Below are 13028 nucleotides of genomic sequence, written 5' to 3'. Positions count from 1 at the left end.
AGAGAGAGAGAGAGAGAGAGAGAGAGAGAGAGATTGGACTCTTTTTCAGAGAAGGACATTTTAATCTCGACACAGACATAAAAAAGCTATTTGCTCACACACCTCAAAAAGGTAAATGTATTAAGATGCTAGAGGGCAGGGTGGATAGAGTGGAGTGGGTTTCATCTGGAATGGTTTCCTGGAAGAAATGAATTTTGAATAATACCAGGAGGCTCTGGAAGTCACATCTTGAGAGTGAGGAGAGACTCTACCTCTCTCATCTTAGATGGAGTAGTCAATAGTGTTGGACTTGGGTTCAAATTTGACCTCAGATAGTAAATGGCAGCCTTAGTTTTTTCTTCTGTAAAGTGATCTACTACACAAGGTCATTCTGAGGATAAAAAGAGACAAAGCATTTTGCAATCTTAAAACTTATATGTGTGTTAGTTACTCATACTATTTTAGAGAGAAGGAACTTATGGACCAGGGAGATGAGGACAAAGGAGATGGGACTAATTTGCTTGAGTTTTTTCAAGTTGATATTTTAAAAAAACTAATAATTTCATTAGACATATAATGGCTGAGAAACCACTGGCAAATCATGTAACCTTCTCAGTGGCCCCAGGTAATTCTTTGCAACAATAAATTACCAACTCTTTGCCCATCCCGATAAATGGGGAAAGTGTCCATACTTGAAGGGTCCCACAGGGATGATATCATAAGTCTGTACACACAGAGACCAAAATAAAGGAAAGAAAAAGAATTTGAAGATAACTCTCCAGGGAGTAGAAAAATAAAAAAACAAAATAGAAATGACTAATCTCAAAGGACAAAAGAAAAGAGGCAGCTAGTAGTTAAAAAGTCCTCTGTGCGATGATACCATGTGAGTGATCTAGACTCTAATTAAGCTACCTGAATTCTGTTTCAATGAAGACACTGGAAAACAAATAATACTCACTCAGTAGTTCCTATGATGTGCTTGGCACAACCTCCTCATTTTAGGAAGATGGTTCTACTTACTCACCCTCAGTGTTGTACATGCTGTGACCTGTTTTTCCAACTGTGGGGATAGTTTTACACTAATCCATCCTCCCTCACACTTGGAGACCCTTGTGACATGTTTTGCAAGACAACTGGCCTGAGCGAGGGGTCAGCATGTTGCTGTGTGGTATCATTTGATGACTAGTCAATGCAAAAACTGAAGCCATCATTTACTTCTTTAACACAGGGTGTGACCAGCTGCTCTAACTACTCTATTAACTAGTCTATCAGGTGGAGAGGGAAAGACAAGTGCCCACTTTGTAGCAGGGGCTGCAGAAGGCAACCTTTTACCGATAGTTTGCGTATATTGTAAAAAAAACCCAATCCAGGAGCCGTGGCAGGTAGACAGTGCTCCCCATCCCCAGTATCCAGTCATGATTTGGTTGGGAAGAGGGAGTCACTTTGGCATGAAGAAAGCTTGGGAGAATGATGTCCCTTTTCTGCCCTCCCAGTTCAAGGTTAGTAGATTATATGACCTTGAGCATATTGCTCTATTATTATTTCTGCAGTTCATAACTCCCCACAGGTGATTCCTAGTAAATGTCACTCCCCCCCCCAATAGATCAATTAACTCTTATCAAATTTCTTGAGGCTTAAGTTTTGTTCTCTATAAAAATGAGGGGGTTGGTCTGCCATGGACTCTGAGGTCCTTCTCAGCTCTAGAAACCAGACCCCATGTTCCATGGTCCATCTGAAGAACTTCAGATGAGGACTCACTCACCCAGAGTAATACCGTTGAGCTAGCCAGTATCTCCCTTGCTCTCCATCCTATGACTCTTTTTAATGAAGCCCAGGAGAGAATCCATCAACTGTCCTGGTCCATGGAGCCACATGGATGATTCAATTTCAACTTGCTCAACGCTAACATTCCAATATCTTTTCCTACTGGAAATGCTATCTAAATATGGCCCCATCTCTTACACTTATGAAATTCATTTTTGGGATCCATACATAGACATTTCCTTATGTACCTATTGCAGAAGTGAATCGCAGAATCTCAGAATTTGGAGGGGACCGCAAAAGCTTTCTGTTTCCACTCATAACTGAACAAGAATTCCCTCTATTTCACGGTGACTGATAAATCTTTTCCCAAAGATCTCCAATGTGAGGGTCCTGGCCTAAGTCAGTCAATTCCATTTTCAGGTAGTTAGCCTTTTTAGGAAGCTTTTAGGACCCCCTCTGGGCTGACAGGTTGGGTTCTCAGAAGGCAGTTGCTACCAAGGATTCTCCCTGTGGGTGGCTACTCTTACTGCCACCCACCTTTGCACCAGACCTGGAGTCAGGAAGATCTGAGTTTTAGCCTGCCCCCAGACAAACCAGCCTTGTGACCCTTGGGTGAGACATTTTATCTCTAATTTCCTCAGATTCCTTAACTACAAAATGGGGAGAATAATGCTACCTATCTCCCAGGATTGTTGGAAAGAACAAATGAGATGACTGTAAATTGCTTCATGCCCCTGGAAGAGCAGTATAAATCTTGGCTATAATAGAGGTCATCTGGAGTTGATCAAGTAACAAGGCTACCATTGGCACACCTGAGCTTTGGGAAAATTCCTTTGGCAGTGGTGTGTGGGAAGGGTTGAAGCCGGTTGGAAAATATCACTATCAGAATGAATCAATTAAAGTACTAAATCCAGATCCAGGTCACTGTCCTCCTCCTGCTTTATTCTGGATCATCAATCAATAAACTTATTTATTAATTGCTTATCATGTTCCAGACACCACACATACTACTACGATGAATGAAACAATTCCTATTCTCATCAGTGCAACTAATTGTCCCACTGGAGTCTGTGTGATGTTCTTGAAATGGTTTCATGCTGTGATTGCAATGATGATGCACATGTGTCTCTACTCGTAAAGTCTGACTTTAACCAAACAAAACTGGCCTGAGTTGATTTCCCTCCTCCAGATGATTACTTCCTTTACTTAGTTCCATTAGATTATAAACTCCTTGAGGGCAGGAACTGGTTTTTACTTCTTTTTGTAGCCTATTGCTGGGCCCAATTAAAAAATGTTTATTTATCGATTGATTCTCTGCCCACTGATAGCTGCATTTCATTTCATACCCATGTGTTTCCTAGCTCTTTTTTGATTGTGTTTTTAGTTTGGGAGTTTTCAGTGACAGGGACAGTTCTTAGCTTGTTCTAAAAAAAATCTCCTCAGTGACAAAGCTCCTTCTATCCACACAAGCTGGCATCTTCTGCATAATTTAGATTCTTAGACAGTTGCTTAGAATACTAAAAACATAAGTAATTTTCCTAAGGTCCCACATGACATATTTGTGGATATATTGAAATCCTGGATTTGGAGTTTCTTCTCTGTGGTTTTTAAAGAAAGAAAATCACTCCAAGAAATCATGAAAATGTTTAATCATTGAAGAGCATGATTCAGGGACCATCAGAGACATGGCAGTAGCTGTTAGTATGGGAAAACCAAGTTTTTCAAGGATCATTCTGGTCCACAATGAAACAAGATCTCCTTCCCCAAAACTTCAAGGCTAATGCATTAGGTAATGAAAAATAAGACCAAGAATTGATAAACCTCATTGCCAAATAGCCAAATCGACGCTCAGAAAGCAAAGCAAGCAAAAATCCTCAGTAGGATCTGGGAACTGCAAAGGTGTTATTGATTCCTCTACAATGTAGCATTGGCATCTTGAAATTAGAAAAAGACCATTTTTTTAAAGAAACTAGCTATTGACACTGTCTGAAGAAAAATGTTTGTCAATATAAGATGACTGAAAGGAGGAAAGGTAATTTTTTTTTTTAGATTTTTCAAGGCAATGGAGTTCAGTGGCTTGCCCAAGGCCACACAGCTAGGTCATTATTAAGTGTCTGAGGTCGGATTTGAACCCAGGTACTCCTGACTCCAGGGCCAGTGCTTTTATCCACTGCGCCACCTAGCCGCCCCAGAAAGGTAATTTTTTGCTGATAAAATTCAATTTACCATTCAAGGCTATACTAAAACTATTGTTGGAAGTCCAGATGCATCTGTAAGATCTGGGAATCTTCATTAGATTGTAAAGCATTGTCCCCAAAGATGTTTAAGGTATTTTTTGACTGAAGCTGAAAGTCTTGTACCTTTTGAGGGAACAACACACTTGGATAAGTATATTACTCTAATGAGAAGCAAAAAGGGTTCTAGAATTATAAAAATTGTCAAATGGACACAGAATTCTGCAACACACTGTACATTACATCCCGTGTCATGAAAGATTATGAACGTGATCTCTGAAAGTAGTTCAAGATGAAATCACCTGGGAACTTGCCTGATATAAACCCCATTAAAAACTTAGAAGCTGCACATCAAGAATGGTCTTGGAAAAATGAGCTGTTCATCCAAAGTGTACTTAATATATGATGTGATAAGTATGGCTTCGGGTTGATTAATTTAAAATGAGAATATGTAAAATTTTATGATTCTCATGCCAAGTCATGTACGATAAGTCAATGCAACAAAAGGACACCTTGCAAATTAAGTTTTTAAAGTTATGAAAAGCTGTAAGGTTTATTGTATGTCAATCAATAATTGTAACTATTTTAGTTTCAATTAATCCACATTTGATTATGTTCCCACACATCTTTCATAATCTGCAAAATTGTCATTTTTCATCCACTTGGGTTTTTTTTTTAATATATGAATGGCTAAGCCCAAGTATTTTGTGTAACTAAGGATATAGAACAAGGAATCTCTGTTTCCTGGGCTTGATGCAACCTCACCATATGCTTTTTACCTTGGATCTCTTCTATGACTGTAGCAAACATCTTCCTGAGCATCCATCCTCTCTCTTTTCTGCCTTCCTTGATCTGATGATCAGAGGGTTTTTGAACAGCATTTTCTCTGTTATTAAAGCTTTTTACTGCTTCTTACCACAAAGTCAACTGATTTTCACCATATACTTTCTTTTTTAAAAGATTTTCTTCTTTTTTTCCACCATATACTTTCAACTCCAAGTATGGGCTGTTCTTCATATAGTACCCAATCACCATTCAACTGTTCCCTCCCTACTTTCTGGCATCATTCATTGCCAAAATGGTAGTTAAAACAGCTGCTCTTCCCTTCAGCTGTTCCCCGAAGTAGCAAGAATGTCATATATATCATCTGTGCTCTTTTCCCCCCCTTATGTTCCTGAAACAGTTTGGTCTGATACCAAGAGAGGAGTAAGCTTCCAAAAGAAGGCAGTTATCATCTAGGTCTTATGTTACTGAGAAGTCAAAAAAAGATGAGGGATTTAAAAAAAAATACAAAACACTGAATTTGGCTATTTGAGGAGTCAACCGAGAGTTGTTTCATAAATTCAAAGCCAGGTTTTAAAGGATTGAGAAAGCATACTTTTTCTACGTTGGGAATGATATTTACCAAGAAGCAGATTTTGGCTTAATCTAGTTATCTAAAAGTGGAATGGGCTGCCCTAATGTTTGGTCTTCATTTTCAAAAAAGGCCACGATATCAGGGAGGTGATGCCATGACTAGCACGTGAATTGGGTTTGAGTGAGGGGAGGCTGGGCTCAGTCACCAGCCTCACTTTCTCCTCCAGAGACATCTGGATCCAGTAGTCAGACTTGGATCAGGATGACTAGAGCTGGCCCTGGATGGGAGGTAGTCAGGGTGAAATGACTCGCCCAAGGTCAACGCAGTAAGTAGAAAGTGTCTGAGGTCAGATCTGAACCCATGTCTTCCTGAATCGGAGGCCAGTACTTTAACCACTGTAACAACTCGCTGCCCTAGGAGGTGAGGTATATTCTAGAACATGGTATATTCCATGGTATATTCTAGAACAAAGCCTGGTTGACCATTTGGTCAGGTTACAGAGGATTTTCTGTTTAAGCATTCCTTGAATTGGATGATCTAAAATTCTGACATTGTGTGATTTTCATAGTTTTGTGCGGCCTAGTGATTATGTGAAGTCTTCAAGAATGACACATGTATCTAAAATTTTTGGCTGATTTGGGAGTCAGAGTTGGTTGGGAAGGCTTGTTTAGAGTAGAGGAGGCAACTTGTTTGCAGGTAGATGAGAAGGAGAGGTGATGTACAGTAATGAAAATGAGTGAATGAAAAACATGCACCAAGAGACAAACACTGTGCCTCATCTCTAAGGACAGAAATACAAGAGCAAAGTCAGTCTCCACCCTCAAGAAATTTACATTCTATTTGGGGAGTAAAGGGAGAGAGAAGATCACAACTCTGTAAGTGGGAAGAGACCCTCCAAGTATGATATCATAGATCTGGGCAGGGAAGGACATTTTGACCCAGAAAGTTACCAGTTGGGTGAGTGAGGGCACCAAGAAGTAGATGAACATATCCTTTTCAGTATCAGTGACAGTGCTGATATTCCAAGAAGGGTATAGGGGTGTGTTTGTGTGTGTCTGTGTGTCTCTCTGTGTGTCTGTGTGTCTGTCTCAGAAGATGTCAGGGAATAGGGAGTGAAGTGAAGCAGAAATAATGGTGCTAGAGAGGCAGTTGCCATTTAGAAAATGGGACCCAAGAGTGGAATTCTGTTTATGAAAGGGCTGAAAATCTCCAGGACATGAGAATAGTAGCAGCAGCAGCAATTGTACTAAGGATAGCTTCACTTTCTCCCCACACTCAGTAAGTTGCTAAGATCTGTTGATTTTTCTCTCCATAACAAACTTGTCATCTGTTCCTTCCTCTCCCCTCACCTGGGAGAGATCATTTGATATAGATTAATTAGTTTAATATTTTATTTTAATAAATATTTTATAAATGTATATTAGTTAATTGATTAGTTAATACTCCATTCATTTATTCATATATCTTTCCCTCTCCTGGGACTCCTCTATCCTGAAAAATCCCCTTCTTTCTATGTTCCCTTCTTCTTCATATAGCTTGGTTTTCCTCTTTTACTGCCAAACTTCTGAATAAAGTTATTGACATTGATGTCTTCACTTACTATCTACTCTCACCTTTAAAAAAAAATTACAGAATATCAGAACCTGAAGATCACTTAGGAGGTCAAGCACTACAAGTGTTACCTATATGACAATATCATAATTCTCATTTATCCCCATCCCTTAGCAAGCCTCAAGGTGGATTTTCCTGAGCCCGTGCAGGAACTCCTTATTTTTGTCTCCCTGAACCTAGAGTCTGTCCTCTCTGATTCTGTAGATCAAACATGAATTTTCCTAAAGCATGAGTTGACCATGTCAGTTTTCCTCCTCGAAAAACTTCAGTGGTCATTTTTTTTACCTTTAGAACAAAATATATATTTACTTGTTTGATCTGTTGAAAGGAACATTCTTCATTTGGGCTTTCACCCTGATTAGGGAGGCAAAACTCAGAACAAAGAGAATTTAAAGTATTTTATGATAAGTCAATTAAGGTGGATAATGACTGAAGATCAAGCAATGCTTCAAGAGGGGGACAGCTTTTATAGGTATCCTTAGGACAATTCAGATGGGTCCACAGCAGCAAAAGAAGCTGACCACTCGCATCTTTTATCTCTGCATTGTCTGTGCTCTCCCTCCTTACCTCCAATTTTGGAATCCCTAGTTCCTTTCCAAGTGCAGCCAAAATGCCACCTCCAACACCAGACTTTTCCTGATTTCCTCACAGTGCTTAGCACCGCCCCCCCCTCCTCACATCCAAAGGACCATACTGCTGCATCCAGTAATAACTTAACTGTGTAAATCCAGATAGAATAAAATATTGTCCCCTTGATGACAATAGAATGAATTCTTCTCATTTGGAGACAGAGACTGGTTTTGTTTAAATTTGTATTCCCTGACCCCTTCACCGTGCCTAGCAACTTAGCAGGCATTTAGGGAAAGCTTGATGAGTTGTTGACAAGAGTTGGCATTTTGAGAGGGAAGGGATGACTGCTGGAGCACAATCCTAGGGAGAGGAAAACTAGGATCCAGGATAAGGCAGAAAGAATGAGCCTGATTCCTCTTTCCCGGTGACTGGAGAGTTAAAGTGGGCGCCATTGCTGAAAACATTTGAAGGAATGAAGGAGGATAGCGGAAGGTGATCCTGTCACCTGTCCTCAATTTTCTTAGTCAAACAGAAATAAAAGCTTATCTATAAGCTTGTTTGGAAACCCGGGGTTAATGAATTATTAAAGTTCTTTTACCAAATGTCTATACTTTAATGCCATATAGGTTCTCCTATAGATAAAATGGAAGAAGCATGCACACTACTACTGGCACAAAGGGTGCTCCCCTCCCAAAAAAGGTTGACCAGCAAGCCAAAGTCTGAGATTTGCTAATAGAGAAAATAATGGGAACTATGGGATCTAAGATATCTTTGACATTGAAATCCTTTCTTGGTGAAATAGAACAATTTCTGGATTTGCAGTCAGAAAATATAGGCACAAATCCTGGTTCTACTGGCACAATGGGAAAAAATACCCTGGAGTCAGGAGGACAAAGAAATCTGAATTCAAGTTCTGCCCAATGATTATTGCATCTCTGGCTAAGGATTAGTGATTTACGCTCCTTTGTTTCAAATTGCTTCCTAATTTGTATTCTCTGCTTCTACTTACCAGTTTTGTGTGATCTTAGATACCGCCACCACCAATATTAAGTAGCATTTATATAGAGCTGTGAGCTTTGCAAAGCATGTTACAAATATCTCATTTTATCCTCACAACAAGCCTGGAGTTAGCTTTGGCTATTATTAACTCCATTTTACAAATAAGGAAACCAAGGCAAAAAGGGATTGTGACTTGCTCAGAGTTACAAGTAAATCAGGTAGGATTTGAGGTTGGGTCTGACTCCAGATCTTGCACTCTATTTTGATACCTACATGCCTTCCTTTGTATCTCAGTTTCCTCAAAGGTATAAGTATAAAAGATTGGATTAGATGATCTCTAATGTTCCTTCAAGCTCTAAATGCTAAATTATGAGTATACTCATAATCTTTTATTAGATGATTGCCCAACTGTCATTCTTAATTTCTTTAATCACTTCACTGTTTATACATTCTGATGTGTCATATAAAGTTATCAGGTAATACCACAGAATACTCTATGAACAGTTAAAAATAATATATCTGAATCACTGCCTTTGTTATCATCTTTCAGTTCCCATATAGAGTTATCCAAGGAGCCAATTTTTCTTCCTTTGTGAGGAGTCTACCCAACATAAGTTAACATTAGAGACATTTGTCACTACTAATTGCCCAAGAGTTGAGATCAGGTAAGTAATCTTTGAGCTCATCTGTCAAAAATGACTGTAGGAATGTCGAAGAAGAGTATGCTCTCACCACCCTGGATGACTGGGAATTATTCCAGCAATATCCACAGAGTAACTTATGTGACCACTCACTTCCAACATGGATGGAAAATGAGTGGGGGCTTGACTCTTTTCACTGGGTAGTCTCATTCAATATTACTGCCATTTGTTGATCACCCAGTTTTATTTATTTGCTGTTGTTTTGAATAGGTTTCATTTTTTTTATTAAAAAATTATCTCTGGAAGTTGCTTCATTCACGAGATTTTCACTCAAAATTTGTTTTCATTTTCTGGTTATATTTAGACTGGAGTAAAAAAGGAGCAACTAGTTAGAGTTTTGACCCTCCCCAGTCTGAAGACCTGAGTTCAAATCTGACCTCAGACCCTTACTGACTTTGGGGAAATCACAACTTCTGCTTCCCTTAATCCTTGGGAAAAGGAAATGGTATACTTCAGTATCTCTGTTAAAAAACAAACCCAACCCAAACCTATGAACAGTATTGGTATTCTATGGTCCACAGAGTCATGAAGAATTTTACACAACTGAACAACAAGCAACAAGAAAGGAGCTACTCAGATGGCAAGGTAAAATCTATTGGAGTGAAGTTCTCTCTCTCCTTTCCCAAGAAGTCTGTTCCATGGGGCAACCTTGCTTAGAGTGGAGAACAAGATTGAGGTGAGTTCATGGGACTCAAAGATCTTAAATGACAGATCAAGGAATCTGATATATTTGTCATATAGTTTGTCAGTAAAATATGTTGAAATACTTTTGTGACCTCAGGAAGGTTATTTAACTTACCTGGGCTTTTTCATCATCTGTAAAATGAAGGGAACAGATCAAATGACTTTTAAGGTCGTTTCTAGCTGTAATTCAATGACATATATTAGATAGTGAGAAATGCAGAGTGAAAAGACAAATTCTTCTTTGGATACTGAGTAAGAGCAGTCCTGGTTTTCTAAGTACTGAAGAACAAGTATCTCTAAGGGGGTGGGAAGAAAAAAAAAAAGAAAAAGAAATTCACAAGATACTTTTGTTATATATTTTAAAAGAATAGCAAATTGTACATAGTAGATTTGTAGTTTTAATATACAATCATCTTTTTATTGCACCAAATCACAGAAATCCTTTTTTATCTTATAAATGTAAAATAAAATTTAAAAAATTCATCTGCTTAAAAAAAAAGTATATGCCCCTCAGAGCCCAAGTATAATCATATCCTTAGGTAGGGGGAAGGTGAACCCTTAAAGGGGAAACCAAACATTAAATATACCCCACTGGTCCTAAGGAACCCTAAACTCTTAATCTACATTGTCTCTGAATGGCAAATGAGTGATATAATCAATTAAGGGGAAAAAAAATCAATCTAATTAGTTGTTTGCTGTTGTTGCTTCTTGTCAAATAAATCGGCTGACTAAAATGTTCATCATTAATGAGTTGTTTTGGTCTGTTTAGATGTGTTTTAGTCTTTTGATGTGAGGTTCAAACTTGTAAATAGAAATTTTGAAAACTGCTACAAGCGCCCTGCATTTATCTATCCTCAAAATGAGCATAAAGGGAGAGCCTAGGACACCAGCTCCCTAGGTGGGGAGACTTCTGGACACAATACAGAGGTCCCAGTCCATGCTGGGGGAGAGCCTGGAATGTAAGAAGGTCATTACAGGGAAGGCTTCCAACTGGGGAGAAACTGGATTCAACTGGAGATTTTAAATGTCTTCTGGTTATTTTCTGTGATATTGGAGGAAAATTACTGTAAGCTATAGCTATAATTTTTCTAATCACCCAATTGAAAAAAATCATTATTGGGACGGCTAGGTGGCGCAATGGATAGAGCACCGGCCCTGGAGTCAGGAGGACCTGGGTTCAAATCCAACCTCAAACACTTCATAATGACCTAGCTGTGTGGCCTTGGGCAAGCCACTGAACCCCATTGCCTGGCAAAAACCTAAAAACAAAAAAATCATTTTATTTTCGTCCTCCTAAGTGTTGACAACCTGAGACTGAATCCAGGTCTTTTTATTCTAGGTCCAACCCTGGTGAGAGACTATATATACATCAATAAATACTAATGTCTGTCACAAGAGGCTGAAAAATGGAAGTAGGGATTTGGAGGAAGCATCTCTAATAACTTTTGTGATCACTCGGGGCTTGCTTATTCTCTTGATCTCTCATTATACTTCTAGCAAAAAGTCATTGTGGGAAAGACCATTAAAATTGTTCTTTCCACCTCCTTTGGAATATAGATAGATAGACAGACAGACAGACAGGCAGACAGAAAGATAGATAGATAGATAGATAGATAGATAGATAGATAGATAGATAGATAGATAGATAGATAGAGAGAGAGAGAGAGAGAGAGAGAGAGAGAGAGAGAGAGAGAGAGAGAGAGAGAGAGACATAAGTCTATGTATATCTATAGAGATACCCTCCAAGTTGTATTAGGCACCCTACTCCCTAGCTGCCCACGCCTGGATCCAGAGGGAAGAACATTTTTCTGTGTGGGGGTGACATTCTTGTTTCCAGAGAATGGTTGATGTTATTTTTGCTTCCCACAAATGGGGATGTTTAAAATAGGGTTTTATTACATCGGCCTAAGTGACACATAGCCTATGTATAGTGGACAAGCAAGGCCCTGGCAGATAAAGAGGCTCTGAGCCTGACAAAATACAAGAGCTGTGGATGTCACAGATCACAACCAGGAGAGCTGCTTTGGAGGTCACCAGCCAAGAGCCCCAATCTCCAGCTGACCCATCCCTCTTCCTGGACCACTGGATGGACTGAATGGATGGACCTCAAAGTCAGTGAGCGGGATTTGGGCTTCACTTCCGGAGGGTATGCCACAGGCTTGTGTTTCCTCTTTGAACCTCCCTCCAAACTGCCTGGTACTGATGAAGGGTAAACTTCTGTTGTTCTTGAGTGTCTTTTGACTTGGTGCCCTGAAGCCCTGGAGGAGGGCCAATGTAATCTAATCAGGGCCTGCAGCTGAGGCTATATTTAATTAGGGGCTTATTGTCTGGCCACGGTTTCACAAATTTGGAGGTCTTTGGAAACTTTTGTTGGGGGAATGGAGGTGGTGTGCCCATTTCTGTCCTCAACCCCTTCCAGTTTCTCCACCTCACTTGGGGCTCTGTGAAAAACACACCTTTGTCCTTTTTTGTTGACTCTAAGATTCTAGATAGGTCTTTCCAAAAAAGCATTGGGAATTTTTTTGGGGGGGGGTTAGAGGGTAATGTTGAGGGATGGGGGAAAGGATCTTTTCCTCTATTAACCATTTCATTGTCAGAAGCCATCCTCATCCACTACTCCTCAGAGAAACTGGATGACTTTCCAAATGAAACTTATGCCACTTCTTAGCAAAGGGGAAATGTTGAATATTTTCCAGAATTTCTCTACATGAAGAATGTGACTTTAATGAGACTCAAGGAAAAAATGGGAGTGAGAAAGAAAAAAGTTCCATTACCTATATCATATATTTGAATGACTCCCCCATATCACCCTTGCTCACTCTCAGCTTTTGTCTCTGTCTCTGTCTCTCTGTCTGTCTCTGTCTGTTTCTCTCTGTCTCTGACTCTCTCTCTGTCTCTGACTCTCTCTCTGTCTCTGTCTCTCTCTGTCTCTGTCTCTCTGTCTCTCTCTGTCTCTGTCTCTCTGTCTGTCTCTCTCTCTGTATCTGTCTCTCTGTCTCTCTTTCTCTCTCTCTCTCTCTCTCTCTCTCTCTCTCTCTCTCTCCTCTCCTCTCCTCTCCTCTCCTCTCCATCCAGAAGTTCGGTTCCATATGCCTGGAGACGGGACACTAAAAATATTTCTGGAATGAC

Source organism: Macrotis lagotis, chromosome 3, assembly GCF_037893015.1.
Source record: "Macrotis lagotis isolate mMagLag1 chromosome 3, bilby.v1.9.chrom.fasta, whole genome shotgun sequence".
NCBI classification, from domain to species: domain Eukaryota; kingdom Metazoa; phylum Chordata; class Mammalia; order Peramelemorphia; family Peramelidae; genus Macrotis; species Macrotis lagotis.
Note: the sequence above shows the minus strand (reverse complement) of the source record.